The sequence below is a fragment of the Salvelinus fontinalis genome, chromosome 29 (genome assembly GCF_029448725.1).
Source record: "Salvelinus fontinalis isolate EN_2023a chromosome 29, ASM2944872v1, whole genome shotgun sequence".
Lineage (NCBI taxonomy): Eukaryota > Metazoa > Chordata > Actinopteri > Salmoniformes > Salmonidae > Salvelinus > Salvelinus fontinalis.
Genome location: NC_074693.1, coordinates 15,603,079 through 15,624,051, shown reverse-complemented (window position 1 = coordinate 15,624,051; position 20,973 = coordinate 15,603,079). Strand labels below are relative to the sequence as shown.

The following is a 20,973-nucleotide window of genomic DNA, read 5'->3' as shown; positions in this document are numbered from 1 at the left end:
ACTACCCTCTGGAGAGCCTTACGGTTGTGGGCGGAGCAGTTGCCGTACCAGGCGGTGATACAGCCCGACAGGATGCTCTCGATTGTGCATCTGTAGAAGTTTGTCAGTGCTTTTGGTGACAAGCCGAATTTCTTCAGCCTCCTGAGGTTGAAGAGGCGCTGCTGCGCCTTCTTCACAACGCTGTCTGTGTGGGTGGACCAATTCAGTTTGTCCGTGATGTGTACACCGAGGAACTTAAAACTTTCCACCTTCTCCACTACTGACCCTTCGATGTGGATAGGGGGGTGCCACTGTGTACCACTGTGACTGCTGTATTCAGTCATATCCCCCCCTTCACAGATCAAACGTACAGCAGCATTCTGTACACTGTCAGACACACGGAACACGGGCCTGTTTTCTCCACTAATAGAAATCATTAGATTAGATACTGAAGTAGTGCACTAGTGAAGGAATAGGGTGGGATTTGGGTGGTAACCTAGCTGTCAGGTGGGCCACTAGATATCCCACAGAGCCCTGGTGATGGCCTGGATACATCACCTTACCTCCGGGGCCAACCAACCAGAGAGAGGAGGAGGAGGAGGAGGAAGAGGAGGAGGAGGGGGGGGTGGGTTACACAAAATACCAGGGTACGTTTTTATACACAACCCCTTCAGGTTGAGCGGAGGGTCTGATTAATCACCACCCATCGTTCTCTGTTCAGCGGACCATCACCACGTTAATTACAGGTAATAGATGATGTCTGGATCGGATTGATGGATACAGACAGTTCTCAGGGTCTCCTGTTCTGACTAGAACCTGGAACAACCTGAGAACCCTCTGGAATAAATCAAACTTTTTTTCTCTCTCTTTCTCTGCCTCTTTCCCCCTCATTTCCCCCCTCTCTTTCCCCCTCTATTTCCAATGTTGACTTTGTGGACCTTGGAGTGAAAAGGAACTCTGACCCCCCCACGCTTCCTTCCTCACCCTCAACGCCCTTCTCACCCTTACCCTCTACAACTGTGACATCAGATACAGCTCTGACCAGTGCCACAGAGAGGAGACGCCACTGGGGAGCCATTTTGGAGACCCCAGGGCTCAAGTGTCTGTCATTATACTGCAGTATGGCTGTCTGGGGAGTCCAGATGCCCCTTAGTGGAAAGGTTGGAGAGGAAGGAGGGGAGATGGAGAGAAGGACAGAGGAGAAGAGTTGGATAGGAAGAGAGGTGTCAGGGATTGACTGAGTAAAAAAAGGGGGTGAGGGTAGGAATGATGTGGAAAGGAACACGTAGAGGAATGTCTTGAGCTGTGGTTTTCAGCAGCACGTCAAGAGGATCCGTTGATAGGATACAGGCTCAGCCACAGGTGTGTCCCTATTGGCCCTGGTCAACAATAGTGCACTGTAAAGGGAATAGGGAGCCATTTGGGTCACACCCACAACATTCAGCTTCCTGTTTTGGGTTAGCAGTCATCTCTGGGAGTTTTCTCATGTCTCTCTGTAGTCTAGTTGACATTCAGCTTCCTGTTTTGGGTTAGCAGTCATCTCTGGGTGTTTTCTCATGTCTCTCTGTAGTCTAGTCAACATTCACCTTCCTGTTTTGGGTTAGCAGTCATCTCTGGGGTTTTCTCATGTCTCTCTGTAGTCTAGACGCTGCCTGATGTGAGGTTGTTGACTGACGTTTTCCTGATGTTGACAGATCACTATTCCACACAGCCTTTTAGTAGTTCTATAGTACTAGAACAGTAACAGTAGTAGTATAATATAGTAGTTTAACTACTGAGTCTTAAAAACACAACTACCACACAGCTCAGCCACCCACATGTTAACCTGCCTGCCTTCCTGGCTCAGTCTGGCTCCATTTACTGAAATTAGTTTACAGAACATTTACCCTACCAGATGTGAGATCGTTAGGCCATATTTACAGTCGGGCTACAATGGCATCTATCATCAGCAGCTCTCTCTCTCTGTGTGTGTGTGTGTTTATCTTCTAGTGAAGCAACATCTCTTCCCCCAAAGTGTCTTTTCCCACGAAAACGTAAAGTGTGTTCCATTTACAAACAGCACCGACCTCAAATCCTTTTTGGTAATAATTCATATTTAATCTGTCCGTGAGGACTATTTTCTTCTAAGAAAACTTGTATCATAATATTTTCAGTTTATTTATAGAGAAGCAAGAGAGAATGGATACTTACATCATGGAGGATACCTACATTGGTCGGCAGGTTGCCTAGAGTTTAGAGTGATTGGCCAGTAACCAAATAATTACTGGTTAGGATCCGCGAGCCGAACAAGTGAAAAATCTGTCGATGTGCTCTTGAGCAAGGCACAAAACCCTAATTGCTCTGAATAATAGAACCTGCTAAATGACTCAAAATATGAATTGTTCATTTCACTTAAACCATCCTCCAGTGATTCAAAAAAAAACTTTTATAAAACAATATTCCAAATATAAAGTACAAACACACAAATATACACAATAATAATAAATGTTTTCAGCAAGATAGTGTTATTTTTTTTGACAACTGCAAACTTAAGAGTAGGACATTCAAGGAATTTGTCTGATGGGAATCCGTGATGTCGTCGGCCTCCCTCTCTGCTTCAGGAACAATAAGGTCACTATTTTAGTTCATTGCACACAAGGTCCAACTGAAAATGTGTCTTCTGCTTTTAACCCAACCCCTCTGAAAGACACACAATAGAGACCCCCTCCCACTTGTGCTATACCATAAACATACCACGACCACCTATTGAGATGAGCCTTTTGTGAAGTAAATCAGGTGTTAAAAATTAGGTGAAAAGGAAACTGGAGCCCCACTTTAACCCGGGATAATTGTCCCTCTAATGTAGTTGTCAAAACAGTTGATACACCAGTCACACTGTTGACAGTGACTCGAGGCTGCCACCTACAGGATATAGCATGCAGTTACACCACATTTAAAAAAGGCCCACAGCTCCACCTTGTGGTGGCATAGTCTACATGCACTAAAATGACAGGCAAATTGATAAGACTAGTTTCTTGAAGAAAAACAATCAAATGTACGAATCAAAAAGGTAAAAACACAATAGAATGCTTCTGTTTAAAGGCCATTGACAGCCGAAAAATAATGATTTTAACTCAAATTGTAGAAATAAAGTAACACGTTTTTAAATTGTGAGCGAGAGTTGTGCTCGTGATTTTTTTTTTGGTTGGTTGGTCCTCGTCTCCCGTCGGGGGTTGAGCCCTGGTGCCTTCGATACCTCACCAATAACACATTAAACACAAAGGTGTTTTTCAGACATTATTTTATTAGCCAGTACAGGTTAACCGTGTTGTAAGACTCTGTCTAACAAACCCGAGGAATTCCTTCCAGACTTCACACACCGAGACAACAAATTAAAATGAATGACAGTGAACCACAATGCACAGCAACCAGCCACTGTTGGTCAGATCTTCAGTACAAACCATCCAATGAATATATATATATATATATATACACACACACTTTACATTTTATGAAAATGTACGATTGATCGATAGTGTTTTTAGGTCATGTATCTTACCTCAGACAAACGGACACGTTTACAGATCTCACTACAGCTAATAGAACAACTGAGTGACTTCAGTACTGAAGACTACAGCAAAATAAATATAACTCCTTAGTCTCATCCTACCTTCAACCCAGAGAGGAGTAATGACAGTCTCACCCTACCTTCACCCCAGAGAGGAGTAATGACAGTCTCACCCTACCTTCAACCCAGAGAGGAGTACAGTAATGACAGTCTCATCCTACCTTCAACCCAGAGAGGAGTACAGTAATGACAGTCTCACCCTACCTTCAACCCAGAGAGGAGTACAGTAATGACAGTCTCACCCTACCTTCAACCCAGAGAGGAGTACAGTAATGACAGTCTCATCCTACCTTCAACCCAGAGAGTACAGTAATGACAGTCTCATCCTACCTTCAACCCAGAGAGGAGTACAGTAATGACAGTCTCATCCTACCTTCAACCCAGAGAGGAGTACAGTAATGACAGTCTCATCCTACCTTCAACCCAGAGAGGAGTACAGTAATGACAGTCTCACCCTACCTTCAACCCAGAGAGGAGTATAGCAATGACAGTCTCACCCTACCTTCAACCCAGAGTACAGTAATGACAGTCTCACCCTACCTTCAACCCAGAGTACAGTAATGACAGTCTCACCCTACCTTCAACCCAGACAGGAGTACAGTAATGACAGTCTCACCCTACCTTCAACCCAGAGAGGAGTACAGCAATGACAGTCTCACCCCACCTTCAACCCAGAGGAGTACAGTAATGACAGTCTCACCCCACCTTCAACCCAGAGTACAGTAATGACAGTCTCACCCCACCTTCAACCCAGAGAGGAGTACAGTAATGACAGTCTCACCCCACCTTCAACCCAGAGAGGAGTACAGTAATGACAGTCTCACCCCACCTTCAACCCAGAGAGGAGTACAGTAATGACAGTCTCACCCTACCTTCAACCCAGAGGAGTACAGTAATGACAGTCTCACCCCACCTTCAACCCAGAGTACAGTAATGACAGTCTCACCCTACCTTCAACCCAGAGAGGAGTACAGTAATGACAGTCTCACCCTACCTTCAACCCAGAGAGGAGTACAGTAATGACAGTCTCACCCCACCTTCAACCCAGAGTACAGTAATGACAGTCTCACCCCACCTTCAACCCAGAGAGGAGTACAGCAATGACAGTCTCACCCCATCTTCAACCCAGAGAGGAGTACAGTAATGACAGTCTCACCCTACCTTCAACCCAGAGTACAGTAATGACAGTCTCACCCTACCTTCAACCCAGAGAGGAGTACAGTAATGACAGTCTCACCCTACCTTCAACCCAGAGTACAGTAATGACAGTCTCACCCCACCTTCAACCCAGAGAGGAGTACAGTAATGACAGTCTCACCCCACCTTCAACCCAGAGAGGAGTACAGTAATGACAGTCTCACCCCACCTTCAACCCAGAGAGGAGTACAGTAATGACAGTCTCACCCCACCTTCAACCCAGAGAGGAGTACAGTAATGACAGTCTCACCCCACCTTCAACCCAGAGAGGAGTACAGCAATGACAGTCTCACCCTACCTTCAACCCAGAGTACAGCAATGACAGTCTCACCCCACCTTCAACCCAGAGTACAGTAATGACAGTCTCACCCCACCTTCAACCCAGAGGAGTACAGTAATGACAGTCTCACCCCACCTTCAACCCAGAGAGGAGTACAGTAATGACAGTCTCACCCCACCTTCAACCCAGAGAGGAGTACAGTAATGACAGTCTCACCCCACCTTCAACCCAGAGTACAGTAATGACAGTCTCACCCCACCTTCAACCCAGAGTACAGTAATGACAGTCTCACCCTACCTTCAACCCAGAGAGGAGTACAGTAATGACAGTCTCACCCTACCTTCAACCCAGAGAGGAGTACAGTAATGACAGTCTCACCCCACCTTCAACCCAGAGAGGAGTACAGTAATGACAGTCTCACCCTACCTTCAACCCAGAGTACAGTAATGACAGTCTCACCCCACCTTCAACCCAGAGAGGAGTACAGCAATGACAGTCTCACCCCATCTTCAACCCAGAGAGGAGTACAGTAATGACAGTCTCACCCTACCTTCAACCCAGAGAGGAGTACAGTAATGACAGTCTCACCCTACCTTCAACCCAGAGTACAGTAATGACAGTCTCACCCCACCTTCAACCCAGAGAGGAGTACAGTAATGACAGTCTCACCCCACCTTCAACCCAGAGAGGAGTACAGTAATGACAGTCTCACCCCACCTTCAACCCAGAGAGGAGTACAGTAATGACAGTCTCACCCCACCTTCAACCCAGAGAGGAGTACAGTAATGACAGTCTCACCCCACCTTCAACCCAGAGAGGAGTACAGCAATGACAGTCTCACCCCACCTTCAACCCAGAGAGGAGTACAGCAATGACAGTCTCACCCCACCTTCAACCCAGAGTACAGTAATGACAGTCTCACCCCACCTTCAACCCAGAGTACAGTAATGACAGTCTCACCCTACCTTCAACCCAGAGTACAGTAATGACAGTCTCACCCTACCTTCAACCCAGAGTACAGTAATGACAGTCTCACCCTACCTTCAACCCAGAGAGGAGTACAGTAATGACAGTCTCACCCTACCTTCAACCCAGAGAGGAGTACAGTAATGACAGTCTCACCCTACCTTCAACCCAGAGAGGAGTACAGTAATGACAGTCTCACCCTACCTTCAACCCAGAGAGGAGTACAGTAATGACAGTCTCACCCTACCTTCAACCCAGAGAGGAGTACAGTAATGACAGTCTCACCCTACCTTCAACCCAGAGTACAGTAATGACAGTCTCACCCTACCTTCAACCCAGAGAGGAGTACAGTAATGACAGTCTCACCCCACCTTCAACCCAGAGTACAGTAATGACAGTCTCACCCCACCTTCAACCCAGAGTACAGTAATGACAGTCTCACCCCACCTTCAACCCAGAGAGGAGTACAGTAATGACAGTCTCACCCTACCTTCAACCCAGAGTACAGTAATGACAGTCTCACCCTACCTTCAACCCAGAGTACAGTAATGACAGTCTCACCCTACCTTCAACCCAGAGAGGAGTACAGTAATGACAGTCTCACCCTACCTTCAACCCAGAGTACAGTAATGACAGTCTCACCCTACCTTCAACCCAGAGTACAGTAATGACAGTCTCACCCTACCTTCAACCCAGAGTACAGTAATGACAGTCTCACCCTACCTTCAACCCAGAGTACAGTAATGACAGTCTCACCCTACCTTCAACCCAGAGTACAGTAATGACAGTCTCACCCTACCTTCAACCCAGAGTACAGTAATGACAGTCTCACCCTACCTTCAACCCAGAGTACAGTAATGACAGTCTCACCCTACCTTCAACCCAGAGTACAGTAATGACAGTCTCACCCTACCTTCAACCCAGAGTACAGTAATGACAGTCTCACCCTACCTTCAACCCAGAGTACAGTAATGACAGTCTCACCCTACCTTCAACCCAGAGTACAGTAATGACAGTCTCACCCTACCTTCAACCCAGAGTACAGTAATGACAGTCTCACCCTATCTTCAACCCAGAGTACAGTAATGACAGTCTCACCCTACCTTCAACCCAGAGAGGAGTACAGTAATGACAGTCTCACCCCACCTTCAACCCAGAGTACAGTAATGACAGTCTCACCCCACCTTCAACCCAGAGAGGAGTACAGTAATGACAGTCTCACCCCACCTTCAACCCAGAGTACAGTAATGACAGTCTCACCCTACCTTCAACCCAGAGAGGAGTACAGCAATGACAGTCTCACCCCACCTTCAACCCAGAGTACAGTAATGACAGTCTCACCCCACCTTCAACCCAGAGAGGAGTACAGTAATGACAGTCTCACCCTACCTTCAACCCAGAGAGGAGTACAGTAATGACAGTCTCACCCTACCTTCAACCCAGAGAGGAGTACAGTAATGACAGTCTCACCCTACCTTCAACCCAGAGTACAGTAATGACAGTCTCACCCTACCTTCAACCCAGAGTACAGTAATGACAGTCTCACCCTACCTTCAACCCAGAGTACAGTAATGACAGTCTCACCCTACCTTCAACCCAGAGAGGAGTACAGTAATGACAGTCTCACCCTACCTTCAACCCAGAGAGGAGTACAGTAATGACAGTCTCACCCTACCTTCAACCCAGAGAGGAGTACAGTAATGACAGTCTCACCCTACCTTCAACCCAGAGAGGAGTACAGTAATGACAGTCTCACCCCACCTTCAACCCAGAGAGGAGTACAGTAATGACAGTCTCACCCTACCTTCAACCCAGAGAGTACAGTAATGACAGTCTCACCCCACCTTCAACCCAGAGTACAGTAATGACAGTCTCACCCCACCTTCAACCCAGAGTACAGTAATGACAGTCTCACCCCACCTTCAACCCAGAGAGGAGTACAGCAATGACAGTCTCACCCTACCTTCAACCCAGAGTACAGTAATGACAGTCTCACCCTACCTTCAACCCAGAGTACAGTAATGACAGTCTCACCCTACCTTCAACCCAGAGTACAGTAATGACAGTCTCACCCCACCTTCAACCCAGAGAGGAGTACAGTAATGACAGTCTCACCCCACCTTCAACCCAGAGAGGAGTACAGTAATGACAGTCTCACCCCACCTTCAACCCAGAGAGGAGTACAGTAATGACAGTCTCACCCCACCTTCAACCCAGAGAGGAGTACAGTAATGACAGTCTCACCCCACCTTCAACCCAGAGAGGAGTACAGTAATGACAGTCTCACCCCACCTTCAACCCAGAGAGGAGTACAGTAATGACAGTCTCACCCCACCTTCAACCCAGAGTACAGTAATGACAGTCTCACCCTACCTTCAACCCAGAGAGGAGTACAGCAATGACAGTCTCACCCCATCTTCAACCCAGAGTACAGTAATGACAGTCTCACCCTACCTTCAACCCAGAGTACAGTAATGACAGTCTCACCCTACCTTCAACCCAGAGTACAGTAATGACAGTCTCACCCTACCTTCAACCCAGAGAGGAGTACAGTAATGACAGTCTCACCCTACCTTCAACCCAGAGAGGAGTACAGTAATGACAGTCTCACCCTACCTTCAACCCAGAGAGGAGTACAGTAATGACAGTCTCACCCTACCTTCAACCCAGAGAGGAGTACAGTAATGACAGTCTCACCCTACCTTCAACCCAGAGAGGAGTACAGTAATGACAGTCTCACCCTACCTTCAACCCAGAGAGGAGTAATGACAGTCTCACCCTACCTTCAACCCAGAGAGGAGTAATGACAGTCTCACCCTACCTTCAACCCAGAGAGGAGTAATGACAGTCTCACCCTACCTTCAACCCAGAGAGGAGTACAGTAATGACAGTCTCACCCTACCATCAACCCAGAGAGGAGTACAGTAATGACAGTCTCACCCTACCTTCAACCCAGAGAGGAGTACAGTAATGACAGTCTCACCCTACCTTCAACCCAGAGAGGAGTACAGTAATGACAGTCTCACCCTACCTTCAACCCAGAGAGGAGTACAGTAATGACAGTCTCACCCTACCTTCGACCCAGAGAGGAGTACAGTAATGACAGTCTCACCCTACCTTCAACCCAGAGAGGAGTACAGTAATGACAGTCTCACCCTACCTTCAACCCAGAGAGGAGTACAGTAATGACAGTCTCACCCTACCTTCAACCCAGAGAGGAGTACAGTAATGACAGTCTCACCCTACCTTCAACCCAGAGAGGAGTATAGCAATGACAGTCTCACCCTACCTTCAACCCAGAGTACAGTAATGACAGTCTCACCCTACCTTCAACCCAGAGTACAGTAATGACAGTCTCACCCTACCTTCAACCCAGACAGGAGTACAGTAATGACAGTCTCACCCTACCTTCAACCCAGAGAGGAGTACAGCAATGACAGTCTCACCCTACCTTCAACCCAGAGGAGTACAGTAATGACAGTCTCACCCCACCTTCAACCCAGAGTACAGTAATGACAGTCTCACCCCACCTTCAACCCAGAGAGGAGTACAGTAATGACAGTCTCACCCCACCTTCAACCCAGAGAGGAGTACAGTAATGACAGTCTCACCCCACCTTCAACCCAGAGAGGAGTACAGTAATGACAGTCTCACCCCACCTTCAACCCAGAGTACAGTAATGACAGTCTCACCCCACCTTCAACCCAGAGAGGAGTACAGTAATGACAGTCTCACCCCACCTTCAACCCAGAGGAGTACAGTAATGACAGTCTCACCCCACCTTCAACCCAGAGTACAGTAATGACAGTCTCACCCTACCTTCAACCCAGAGTACAGTAATGACAGTCTCACCCTACCTTCAACCCAGAGTACAGTAATGACAGTCTCACCCTACCTTCAACCCAGAGTACAGTAATGACAGTCTCACCCTACCTTCAACCCAGAGTACAGTAATGACAGTCTCACCCTACCTTCAACCCAGAGAGGAGTACAGTAATGACAGTCTCACCCTACCTTCAACCCAGAGAGGAGTACAGTAATGACAGTCTCACCCTACCTTCAACCCAGAGAGGAGTACAGTAATGACAGTCTCACCCTACCTTCAACCCAGAGAGGAGTACAGTAATGACAGTCTCACCCTACCTTCAACCCAGAGAGGAGTACAGTAATGACAGTCTCACCCTACCTTCAACCCAGAGTACAGTAATGACAGTCTCACCCTACCTTCAACCCAGAGAGGAGTACAGTAATGACAGTCTCACCCCACCTTCAACCCAGAGTACAGTAATGACAGTCTCACCCCACCTTCAACCCAGAGTACAGTAATGACAGTCTCACCCCACCTTCAACCCAGAGAGGAGTACAGCAATGACAGTCTCACCCTACCTTCAACCCAGAGTACAGTAATGACAGTCTCACCCTACCTTCAACCCAGAGTACAGTAATGACAGTCTCACCCTACCTTCAACCCAGAGAGGAGTACAGTAATGACAGTCTCACCCTACCTTCAACCCAGAGTACAGTAATGACAGTCTCACCCTACCTTCAACCCAGAGTACAGTAATGACAGTCTCACCCTACCTTCAACCCAGAGTACAGTAATGACAGTCTCACCCTACCTTCAACCCAGAGTACAGTAATGACAGTCTCACCCTACCTTCAACCCAGAGTACAGTAATGACAGTCTCACCCTACCTTCAACCCAGAGTACAGTAATGACAGTCTCACCCTACCTTCAACCCAGAGTACAGTAATGACAGTCTCACCCTACCTTCAACCCAGAGTACAGTAATGACAGTCTCACCCTACCTTCAACCCAGAGTACAGTAATGACAGTCTCACCCTACCTTCAACCCAGAGTACAGTAATGACAGTCTCACCCTACCTTCAACCCAGAGTACAGTAATGACAGTCTCACCCTATCTTCAACCCAGAGTACAGTAATGACAGTCTCACCCTACCTTCAACCCAGAGAGGAGTACAGTAATGACAGTCTCACCCCACCTTCAACCCAGAGTACAGTAATGACAGTCTCACCCCACCTTCAACCCAGAGAGGAGTACAGTAATGACAGTCTCACCCCACCTTCAACCCAGAGTACAGTAATGACAGTCTCACCCTACCTTCAACCCAGAGAGGAGTACAGCAATGACAGTCTCACCCCACCTTCAACCCAGAGTACAGTAATGACAGTCTCACCCCACCTTCAACCCAGAGAGGAGTACAGTAATGACAGTCTCACCCTACCTTCAACCCAGAGAGGAGTACAGTAATGACAGTCTCACCCTACCTTCAACCCAGAGAGGAGTACAGTAATGACAGTCTCACCCTACCTTCAACCCAGAGTACAGTAATGACAGTCTCACCCTACCTTCAACCCAGAGTACAGTAATGACAGTCTCACCCTACCTTCAACCCAGAGTACAGTAATGACAGTCTCACCCTACCTTCAACCCAGAGAGGAGTACAGTAATGACAGTCTCACCCTACCTTCAACCCAGAGAGGAGTACAGTAATGACAGTCTCACCCTACCTTCAACCCAGAGAGGAGTACAGTAATGACAGTCTCACCCCACCTTCAACCCAGAGAGGAGTACAGTAATGACAGTCTCACCCTACCTTCAACCCAGAGAGTACAGTAATGACAGTCTCACCCCACCTTCAACCCAGAGTACAGTAATGACAGTCTCACCCCACCTTCAACCCAGAGTACAGTAATGACAGTCTCACCCCACCTTCAACCCAGAGAGGAGTACAGCAATGACAGTCTCACCCCACCTTCAACCCAGAGAGGAGTACAGCAATGACAGTCTCACCCTACCTTCAACCCAGAGTACAGTAATGACAGTCTCACCCTACCTTCAACCCAGAGTACAGTAATGACAGTCTCACCCTACCTTCAACCCAGAGTACAGTAATGACAGTCTCACCCCACCTTCAACCCAGAGAGGAGTACAGTAATGACAGTCTCACCCCACCTTCAACCCAGAGAGGAGTACAGTAATGACAGTCTCACCCCACCTTCAACCCAGAGAGGAGTACAGTAATGACAGTCTCACCCCACCTTCAACCCAGAGAGGAGTACAGTAATGACAGTCTCACCCCACCTTCAACCCAGAGAGGAGTACAGTAATGACAGTCTCACCCCACCTTCAACCCAGAGTACAGTAATGACAGTCTCACCCTACCTTCAACCCAGAGAGGAGTACAGCAATGACAGTCTCACCCTACCTTCAACCCAGAGTACAGTAATGACAGTCTCACCCTACCTTCAACCCAGAGTACAGTAATGACAGTCTCACCCTACCTTCAACCCAGAGTACAGTAATGACAGTCTCACCCTACCTTCAACCCAGAGAGGAGTACAGTAATGACAGTCTCACCCTACCTTCAACCCAGAGAGGAGTACAGTAATGACAGTCTCACCCTACCTTCAACCCAGAGAGGAGTACAGTAATGACAGTCTCACCCTACCTTCAACCCAGAGAGGAGTACAGTAATGACAGTCTCACCCTACCTTCAACCCAGAGAGGAGTAATGACAGTCTCACCCTACCTTCAACCCAGAGAGGAGTAATGACAGTCTCACCCTACCTTCAACCCAGAGAGGAGTAATGACAGTCTCACCCTACCTTCAACCCAGAGAGGAGTAATGACAGTCTCACCCTACCTTCAACCCAGAGAGGAGTACAGTAATGACAGTCTCACCCTACCATCAACCCAGAGAGGAGTACAGTAATGACAGTCTCACCCTACCTTCAACCCAGAGAGGAGTACAGTAATGACAGTCTCACCCTACCTTCAACCCAGAGAGGAGTACAGTAATGACAGTCTCACCCTACCTTCAACCCAGAGAGGAGTACAGTAATGACAGTCTCACCCTACCTTCAACCCAGAGAGGAGTACAGTAATGACAGTCTCACCCTACCTTCAACCCAGAGAGGAGTACAGTAATGACAGTCTCATCCTACCTTCAACCCAGAGAGGAGTACAGTAATGACAGTCTCATCCTACCTTCAACCCAGAGAGGAGTACAGTAATGACAGTCTCACCCTACCTTCAACCCAGAGAGGAGTATAGCAATGACAGTCTCACCCTACCTTCAACCCAGAGTACAGTAATGACAGTCTCACCCTACCTTCAACCCAGAGTACAGTAATGACAGTCTCACCCTACCTTCAACCCAGACAGGAGTACAGTAATGACAGTCTCACCCTACCTTCAACCCAGAGAGGAGTACAGCAATGACAGTCTCACCCTACCTTCAACCCAGAGGAGTACAGTAATGACAGTCTCACCCCACCTTCAACCCAGAGGAGTACAGTAATGACAGTCTCACCCCACCTTCAACCCAGAGTACAGTAATGACAGTCTCACCCCACCTTCAACCCAGAGAGGAGTACAGTAATGACAGTCTCACCCCACCTTCAACCCAGAGAGGAGTACAGTAATGACAGTCTCACCCCACCTTCAACCCAGAGAGGAGTACAGTAATGACAGTCTCACCCCACCTTCAACCCAGAGTACAGTAATGACAGTCTCACCCCACCTTCAACCCAGAGTACAGTAATGACAGTCTCACCCCACCTTCAACCCAGAGTACAGTAATGACAGTCTCACCCTACCTTCAACCCAGACAGGAGTACAGTAATGACAGTCTCACCCTACCTTCAACCCAGAGAGGAGTACAGCAATGACAGTCTCACCCTACCTTCAACCCAGAGGAGTACAGTAATGACAGTCTCACCCCACCTTCAACCCAGAGTACAGTAATGACAGTCTCACCCCACCTTCAACCCAGAGAGGAGTACAGTAATGACAGTCTCACCCCACCTTCAACCCAGAGAGGAGTACAGTAATGACAGTCTCACCCCACCTTCAACCCAGAGAGGAGTACAGTAATGACAGTCTCACCCCACCTTCAACCCAGAGTACAGTAATGACAGTCTCACCCCACCTTCAACCCAGAGTACAGTAATGACAGTCTCACCCCACCTTCAACCCAGAGTACAGTAATGACAGTCTCACCCCACCTTCAACCCAGAGTACAGTAATGACAGTCTCACCCCACCTTCAACCCAGAGTACAGTAATGACAGTCTCACCCCACCTTCAACCCAGAGTACAGTAATGACAGTCTCACCCTACCTTCAACCCAGAGTACAGTAATGACAGTCTCACCCTACCTTCAACCCAGAGTACAGTAATGACAGTCTCACCCTACCTTCAACCCAGAGTACAGTAATGACAGTCTCACCCTACCTTCAACCCAGAGTACAGTAATGACAGTCTCACCCTACCTTCAACCCAGAGTACAGTAATGACAGTCTCACCCTATCTTCAACCCAGAGTACAGTAATGACAGTCTCACCCTACCTTCAACCCAGAGTACAGTAATGACAGTCTCACCCTACCTTCAACCCAGAGTACAGTAATGACAGTCTCACCCTACCTTCAACCCAGAGTACAGTAATGACAGTCTCACCCTACCTTCAACCCAGAGTACAGTAATGACAGTCTCACCCTACCTTCAACCCAGAGAGGAGTACAGTAATGACAGTCTCACCCTACCTTCAACCCAGAGAGGAGTACAGTAATGACAGTCTCACCCTACCTTCAACCCAGAGAGGAGTACAGTAATGACAGTCTCACCCTACCTTCAACCCAGAGAGGAGTACAGTAATGACAGTCTCACCCTACCTTCAACCCAGAGAGGAGTACAGTAATGACAGTCTCACCCTACCTTCAACCCAGAGAGGAGTACAGTAATGACAGTGTCACCCTACCTTCAACCCAGAGAGGAGTACAGTAATGACAGTCTCACCCTACCTTCAACCCAGAGTACAGTAATGACAGTCTCACCCTACCTTCAACCCAGAGTACAGTAATGACAGTCTCACCCCACCTTCAACCCAGAGAGGAGTACAGTAATGACAGTCTCACCCCACCTTCAACCCAGAGAGGAGTACAGTAATGACAGTCTCACCCCACCTTCAACCCAGAGTACAGTAATGACAGTCTCACCCCACCTTCAACCCAGAGTACAGTAATGACAGTCTCACCCCACCTTCAACCCAGAGTACAGTAATGACAGTCTCACCCTACCTTCAACCCAGAGAGGAGTACAGTAATGACAGTCTCACCCCACCTTCAACCCAGAGTACAGTAATGACAGTCTCACCCTACCTTCAACCCAGAGAGGAGTACAGCAATGACAGTCTCACCCCATCTTCAACCCAGAGTACAGTAATGACAGTCTCACCCTACCTTCAACCCAGAGAGGAGTACAGCAATGACAGTCTCACCCTACCTTCAACCCAGAGAGGAGTACAGCAATGACAGTCTCACCCTACCTTCAACCCAGAGAGGAGTACAGCAATGACAGTCTCACCCCATCTTCAACCCAGAGTACAGTAATGACAGTCTCACCCTACCTTCAACCCAGAGAGGAGTACAGTAATGACAGTCTCACCCTACCTTCAACCCAGAGAGGAGTACAGTAATGACAGTCTCACCCTACCTTCAACCCAGAGAGGAGTACAGTAATGACAGTGTCACCCCACCTTCAACCCAGAGTACAGTAATGACAGTCTCACCCCACCTTCAACCCAGAGAGGAGTACAGTAATGACAGTCTCACCCCACCTTCAACCCAGAGTACAGTAATGACAGTCTCACCCTACCTTCAACCCAGAGAGGAGTACAGCAATGACAGTCTCACCCTACCTTCAACCCAGAGAGGAGTACAGCAATGACAGTCTCACCCCACCTTCAACCCAGAGAGGAGTACAGCAATGACAGTCTCACCCCACCTTCAACCCAGAGTACAGTAATGACAGTCTCACCCCACCTTCAACCCAGAGTACAGTAATGACAGTCTCACCCTACCTTCAACCCAGAGTACAGTAATGACAGTCTCACCCCACCTTCAACCCAGAGTACAGTAATGACAGTCTCGCCCCACCTTCAACCCAGAGTACAGTAATGACAGTCTCGCCCCACCTTCAACCCAGAGTACAGTAATGACAGTCTCGCCCCACCTTCAACCCAGAGTACAGTAATGACAGTCTCGCCCCACCTTCAACCCAGAGTACAGTAATGACAGTCTCGCCCCACCTTCAACCCAGAGAGGAGTAATGACAGTCTCGCCCCACCTTCAACCCAGAGAGGAGTAATGACAGTCTCGCCCCACCTTCAACCCAGAGAGGAGTAATGACAGTCTCGCCCCACCTTCAACCCAGAGAGGAGTAATGACAGTCTCGCCCCACCTTCAACCCAGAGAGGAGTAATGACAGTCTCGCCCCACCTTCAACCCAGAGAGGAGTAATGACAGTCTCGCCCCACCTTCAACCCAGAGAGGAGTAATGACAGTCTCGCCCCACCTTCAACCCAGAGAGGAGTAATGACAGTCTCGCCCCACCTTCAACCCAGAGAGGAGTAATGACAGTCTCGCCCCACCTTCAACCCAGAGAGGAGTAATGACAGTCTCGCCCCACCTTCAACCCAGAGAGGAGTAATGACAGTCTCGCCCCACCTTCAACCCAGAGAGGAGTAATGACAGTCTCGCCCCACCTTCAACCCAGAGAGGAGTAATGACAGTCTCGCCCCACCTTCAACCCAGAGAGGAGTAATGACAGTCTCGCCCCACCTTCAACCCAGAGAGGAGTAATGACAGTCTCGCCCCACCTTCAACCCAGAGTGGAGTAATGACAGTCTCGCCCCACCTTCAACCCAGAGTGGAGTAATGACAGTCTCGCCCCACCTTCAACCCAGAGTGGAGTAATGACAGTCTCGCCCCACCTTCAACCCAGAGTGGAGTAATGACAGTCTCGCCCCACCTTCAACCCAGAGTGGAGTAATGACAGTCTCGCCCCACCTTCAACCCAGAGTGGAGTAATGACAGTCTCGCCCCACCTTCAACCCAGAGTGGAGTAATGACAGTCTCGCCCCACCTTCAACCCAGAGTGGAGTAATGACAGTCTCGCCCCACCTTCAACCCAGAGTGGAGTAATGACAGTCTCGCCCCACCTTCAACCCAGAGTGGAGTAATGACAGTCTCGCCCCACCTTCAACCCAGAGTGGAGTAATGACAGTCTCGCCCCACCTTCAACCCAGAGTACAGTAATGACAGTCTCGCCCCACCTTCAACCCAGAGTGGAGTAATGACAGTCTCGCCCTACCTTCAACCCAGAGTACAGTAATGACAGTCTCGCCCTACCTTCAACCCAGAGTACAGTAATGACAGTCTCGCCCTACCTTCAACCCAGAGTACAGTAATGACAGTCTCGCCCTACCTTCAACCCAGAGTACAGTAATGACAGTCTCGCCCTACCTTCAACCCAGAGTACAGTAATGACAGTCTCGCCCTACCTTCAACCCAGAGTACAGTAATGACAGTCTCGCCCTACCTTCAACCCAGAGTACAGTAATGACAGTCTCGCCCTACCTTCAACCCAGAGTACAGTAATGACAGTCTCACCCTACCTTCAACCCAGAGTACAGTAATGACAGTCTCACCCTACCTTCAACCCAGAGTACAGTAATGACAGTCTCGCCCTACCTTCAACCCAGAGTACAGTAATGACAGTCTCACCCTACCTTCAACCCAGAGTACAGTAATGACAGTCTCACCCTACCTTCAACCCAGAGTACAGTAATGACAGTCTCACCCCACCTTCAACCCAGAGAGGAGTACAGTAATGACAGTCTCACCCCACCTTCAACCCAGAGTACAGTAATGACAGTCTCACCCTACCTTCAACCCAGAGAGGAGTACAGTAATGACAGTCTCACCCTACCTTCAACCCAGAGTACAGTAATGACAGTCTCACCCCACCTTCAACCCAGAGAGGAGTACAGTAATGACAGTCTCGCCCCACCTTCAACCCAGAGTACAGTAATGACAGTCTCGCCCCACCTTCAACCCAGAGAGGAGTACAGCAATGACAGTCTCGCCCCACCTTCAACCCAGAGAGGAGTACAGTAATGACAGTCTCGCCCCACCTTCAACCCAGAGAGGAGTAATGACAGTCTCGCCCCACCTTCAACCCAGAGAGGAGTACAGCAATGACAGTCTCGCCCCACCTTCAACCCAGAGAGGAGTAATGACAGTCTCACCCCACCTTCAACCCAGAGAGGAGTAATGACAGTCTCGCCCCACCTTCAACCCAGAGTACAGAAATGACAGTCTCGCCCCACCTTCAACCCAGAGAGGAGTAATGACAGTCTCGCCCCACCTTCAACCCAGAGAGGAGTAATGACAGTCTCGCCCCACCTTCAACCCAGAGAGGAGTAATGACAGTCTCGCCCCACCTTCAACCCAGAGAGGAGTAATGACAGTCTCGCCCCACCTTCAACCCAGAGAGGAGTAATGACAGTCTCGCCCCACCTTCAACCCAGAGAGGAGTAATGACAGTCTCGCCCCACCTTCAACCCAGAGAGGAGTAATGACAGTCTCGCCCCACCTTCAACCCAGAGAGGAGTAATGACAGTCTCGCCCCACCTTCAACCCAGAGAGGAGTAATGACAGTCTCGCCCCACCTTCAACCCAGAGAGGAGTAATGACAGTCTCGCCCCACCTTCAACCCAGAGAGGAGTAATGACAGTCTCGCCCCACCTTCAACCCAGAGAGGAGTAATGACAGTCTCGCCCCACCTTCAACCCAGAGAGGAGTAATGACAGTCTCGCCCCACCTTCAACCCAGAGAGGAGTAATGACAGTCTCGCCCCACCTTCAACCCAGAGAGGAGTAATGACAGTCTCGCCCCACCTTCAACCCAGAGAGGAGTAATGACAGTCTCGCCCCACCTTCAACCCAGAGAGGAGTAATGACAGTCTCGCCCCACCTTCAACCCAGAGAGGAGTAATGACAGTCTCGCCCCACCTTCAACCCAGAGAGGAGTAATGACAGTCTCGCCCCACCTTCAACCCAGAGAGGAGTAATGACAGTCTCGCCCCACCTTCAACCCAGAGAGGAGTAATGACAGTCTCGCCCCACCTTCAACCCAGAGAGGAGTAATGACAGTCTCGCCCCACCTTCAACCCAGAGAGGAGTAATGACAGTCTCGCCCCACCTTCAACCCAGAGAGGAGTAATGACAGTCTCGCCCCACCTTCAACCCAGAGAGGAGTAATGACAGTCTCGCCCCACCTTCAACCCAGAGAGGAGTAATGACAGTCTCGCCCCACCTTCAACCCAGAGAGGAGTAATGACAGTCTCGCCCCACCTTCAACCCAGAGAGGAGTAATGACAGTCTCGCCCCACCTTCAACCCAGAGAGGAGTAATGACAGTCTCGCCCCACCTTCAACCCAGAGAGGAGTAATGACAGTCTCGCCCCACCTTCAACCCAGAGAGGAGTAATGACAGTCTCGCCCCACCTTCAACCCAGAGAGGAGTAATGACAGTCTCGCCCCACCTTCAACCCAGAGAGGAGTAATGACAGTCTCGCCCCACCTTCAACCCAGAGAGGAGTAATGACAGTCTCGCCCCACCTTCAACCCAGAGAGGAGTAATGACAGTCTCGCCCCACCTTCAACCCAGAGAGGAGTAATGACAGTCTCGCCCCACCTTCAACCCAGAGTGGAGTAATGACAGTCTCGCCCCACCTTCAACCCAGAGTGGAGTAATGACAGTCTCGCCCCACCTTCAACCCAGAGTGGAGTAATGACAGTCTCGCCCCACCTTCAACCCAGAGTGGAGTAATGACAGTCTCGCCCCACCTTCAACCCAGAGTGGAGTAATGACAGTCTCGCCCCACCTTCAACCCAGAGTGGAGTAATGACAGTCTCGCCCCACCTTCAACCCAGAGTACAGTAATGACAGTCTCGCCCCACCTTCAACCCAGAGTACAGTAATGACAGTCTCGCCCCACCTTCAACCCAGAGTACAGTAATGACAGTCTCGCCCTACCTTCAACCCAGAGTACAGTAATGACAGTCTCGCCCTACCTTCAACCCAGAGTACAGTAATGACAGTCTCGCCCTACCTTCAACCCAGAGTACAGTAATGACAGTCTCGCCCTACCTTCAACCCAGAGTACAGTAATGACAGTCTCGCCCTACCTTCAACCCAGAGTACAGTAATGACAGTCTCGCCCTACCTTCAACCCAGAGTACAGTAATGACAGTCTCGCCCTACCTTCAACCCAGAGTACAGTAATGACAGTCTCGCCCTACCTTCAACCCAGAGTACAGTAATGACAGTCTCGCCCTACCTTCAACCCAGAGTACAGTAATGACAGTCTCGCCCTACCTTCAACCCAGAGTACAGTAATGACAGTCTCGCCCTACCTTCAACCCAGAGTACAGTAATGACAGTCTCGCCCTACCTTCAACCCAGAGTACAGTAATGACAGTCTCGCCCTACCTTCAACCCAGAGTACAGTAATGACAGTCTCGCCCTACCTTCAACCCAGAGTACAGTAATGACAGTCTCGCCCTACCTTCAACCCAGAGTACAGTAATGACAGTCTCGCCCTACCTTCAACCCAGAGTACAGTAATGACAGTCTCGCCCTACCTTCAACCCAGAGTACAGTAATGACAGTCTCGCCCTACCTTCAACCCAGAGTACAGTAATGACAGTCTCGCCCTACCTTCAACCCAGAGTACAGTAATGACAGTCTCGCCCTACCTTCAACCCAGAGTACAGTAATGACAGTCTCACCCTACCTTCAACCCAGAGTACAGTAATGACAGTCTCACCCTACCTTCAACCCAGAGTACAGTAATGACAGTCTCACCCTACCTTCAACCCAGAGTACAGTAATGACAGTCTCACCCTACCTTCAACCCAGAGTACAGTAATGACAGTCTCACCCTACCTTCAACCCAGAGTACAGTAATGACAGTCTCACCCTACCTTCAACCCAGAGTACAGTAATGACAGTCTCACCCTACCTTCAACCCAGAGTACAGTAATGACAGTCTCACCCTACCTTCAACCCAGAG

General features: G+C 49.2%; 4 long non-coding RNA genes across 39 annotated transcripts; all 4 read right to left on the bottom strand.

Annotated features, from left to right (window-relative positions):
• Positions 1 to 3,242: 3,242 nt before the first annotated feature.
• Positions 3,243 to 6,169, bottom strand: LOC129827476 (uncharacterized). 16 transcript variants are annotated; one of them, XR_008755172.1, is made up of 4 exons: positions 5,158 to 6,169; positions 5,039 to 5,081; positions 3,748 to 4,785; positions 3,243 to 3,628 (listed from the first exon to the last, which is right to left on the bottom strand). It is a non-coding gene; the product is annotated as an uncharacterized LOC129827476 (long non-coding RNA). The 16 variants fall into 16 exon arrangements; XR_008755168.1 differs by having other exon boundaries at positions 3,243 to 4,250; positions 4,292 to 4,785; XR_008755174.1 differs by having other exon boundaries at positions 3,243 to 4,372; positions 4,500 to 4,785.
• Positions 6,170 to 6,239: 70 nt separating this feature from the next.
• Positions 6,240 to 8,624, bottom strand: LOC129827473 (uncharacterized). 7 transcript variants are annotated; one of them, XR_008755148.1, is made up of 4 exons: positions 8,403 to 8,624; positions 7,950 to 8,106; positions 7,133 to 7,618; positions 6,240 to 6,676 (listed from the first exon to the last, which is right to left on the bottom strand). It is a non-coding gene; the product is annotated as an uncharacterized LOC129827473 (long non-coding RNA). The 7 variants fall into 7 exon arrangements; XR_008755149.1 differs by having other exon boundaries at positions 7,950 to 7,992; XR_008755147.1 differs by lacking the exon at positions 8,403 to 8,624 and having other exon boundaries at positions 7,950 to 8,263.
• Positions 8,625 to 9,202: 578 nt separating this feature from the next.
• On the bottom strand, positions 9,203 to 14,620 carry LOC129827472 (uncharacterized). Of its 6 annotated transcripts, none has more exons than XR_008755143.1 (6): positions 14,518 to 14,620; positions 13,740 to 13,947; positions 13,291 to 13,615; positions 10,991 to 11,764; positions 10,173 to 10,572; positions 9,203 to 9,810 (listed from the first exon to the last, which is right to left on the bottom strand). It is a non-coding gene; the product is annotated as an uncharacterized LOC129827472 (long non-coding RNA). The 6 variants fall into 6 exon arrangements; XR_008755142.1 differs by having other exon boundaries at positions 13,291 to 13,780; positions 13,819 to 13,947; XR_008755144.1 differs by having other exon boundaries at positions 13,819 to 13,947.
• Positions 14,621 to 14,710: 90 nt separating this feature from the next.
• Positions 14,711 to 20,743, bottom strand: LOC129827475 (uncharacterized). Of its 10 annotated transcripts, none has more exons than XR_008755160.1 (3): positions 17,169 to 20,743; positions 15,214 to 17,130; positions 14,711 to 15,094 (listed from the first exon to the last, which is right to left on the bottom strand). It is a non-coding gene; the product is annotated as an uncharacterized LOC129827475 (long non-coding RNA). The 10 variants fall into 10 exon arrangements; XR_008755163.1 differs by having other exon boundaries at positions 15,295 to 17,130; XR_008755161.1 differs by having other exon boundaries at positions 14,711 to 15,175; positions 15,591 to 17,130.
• Positions 20,744 to 20,973: the final 230 nt, after the last annotated feature.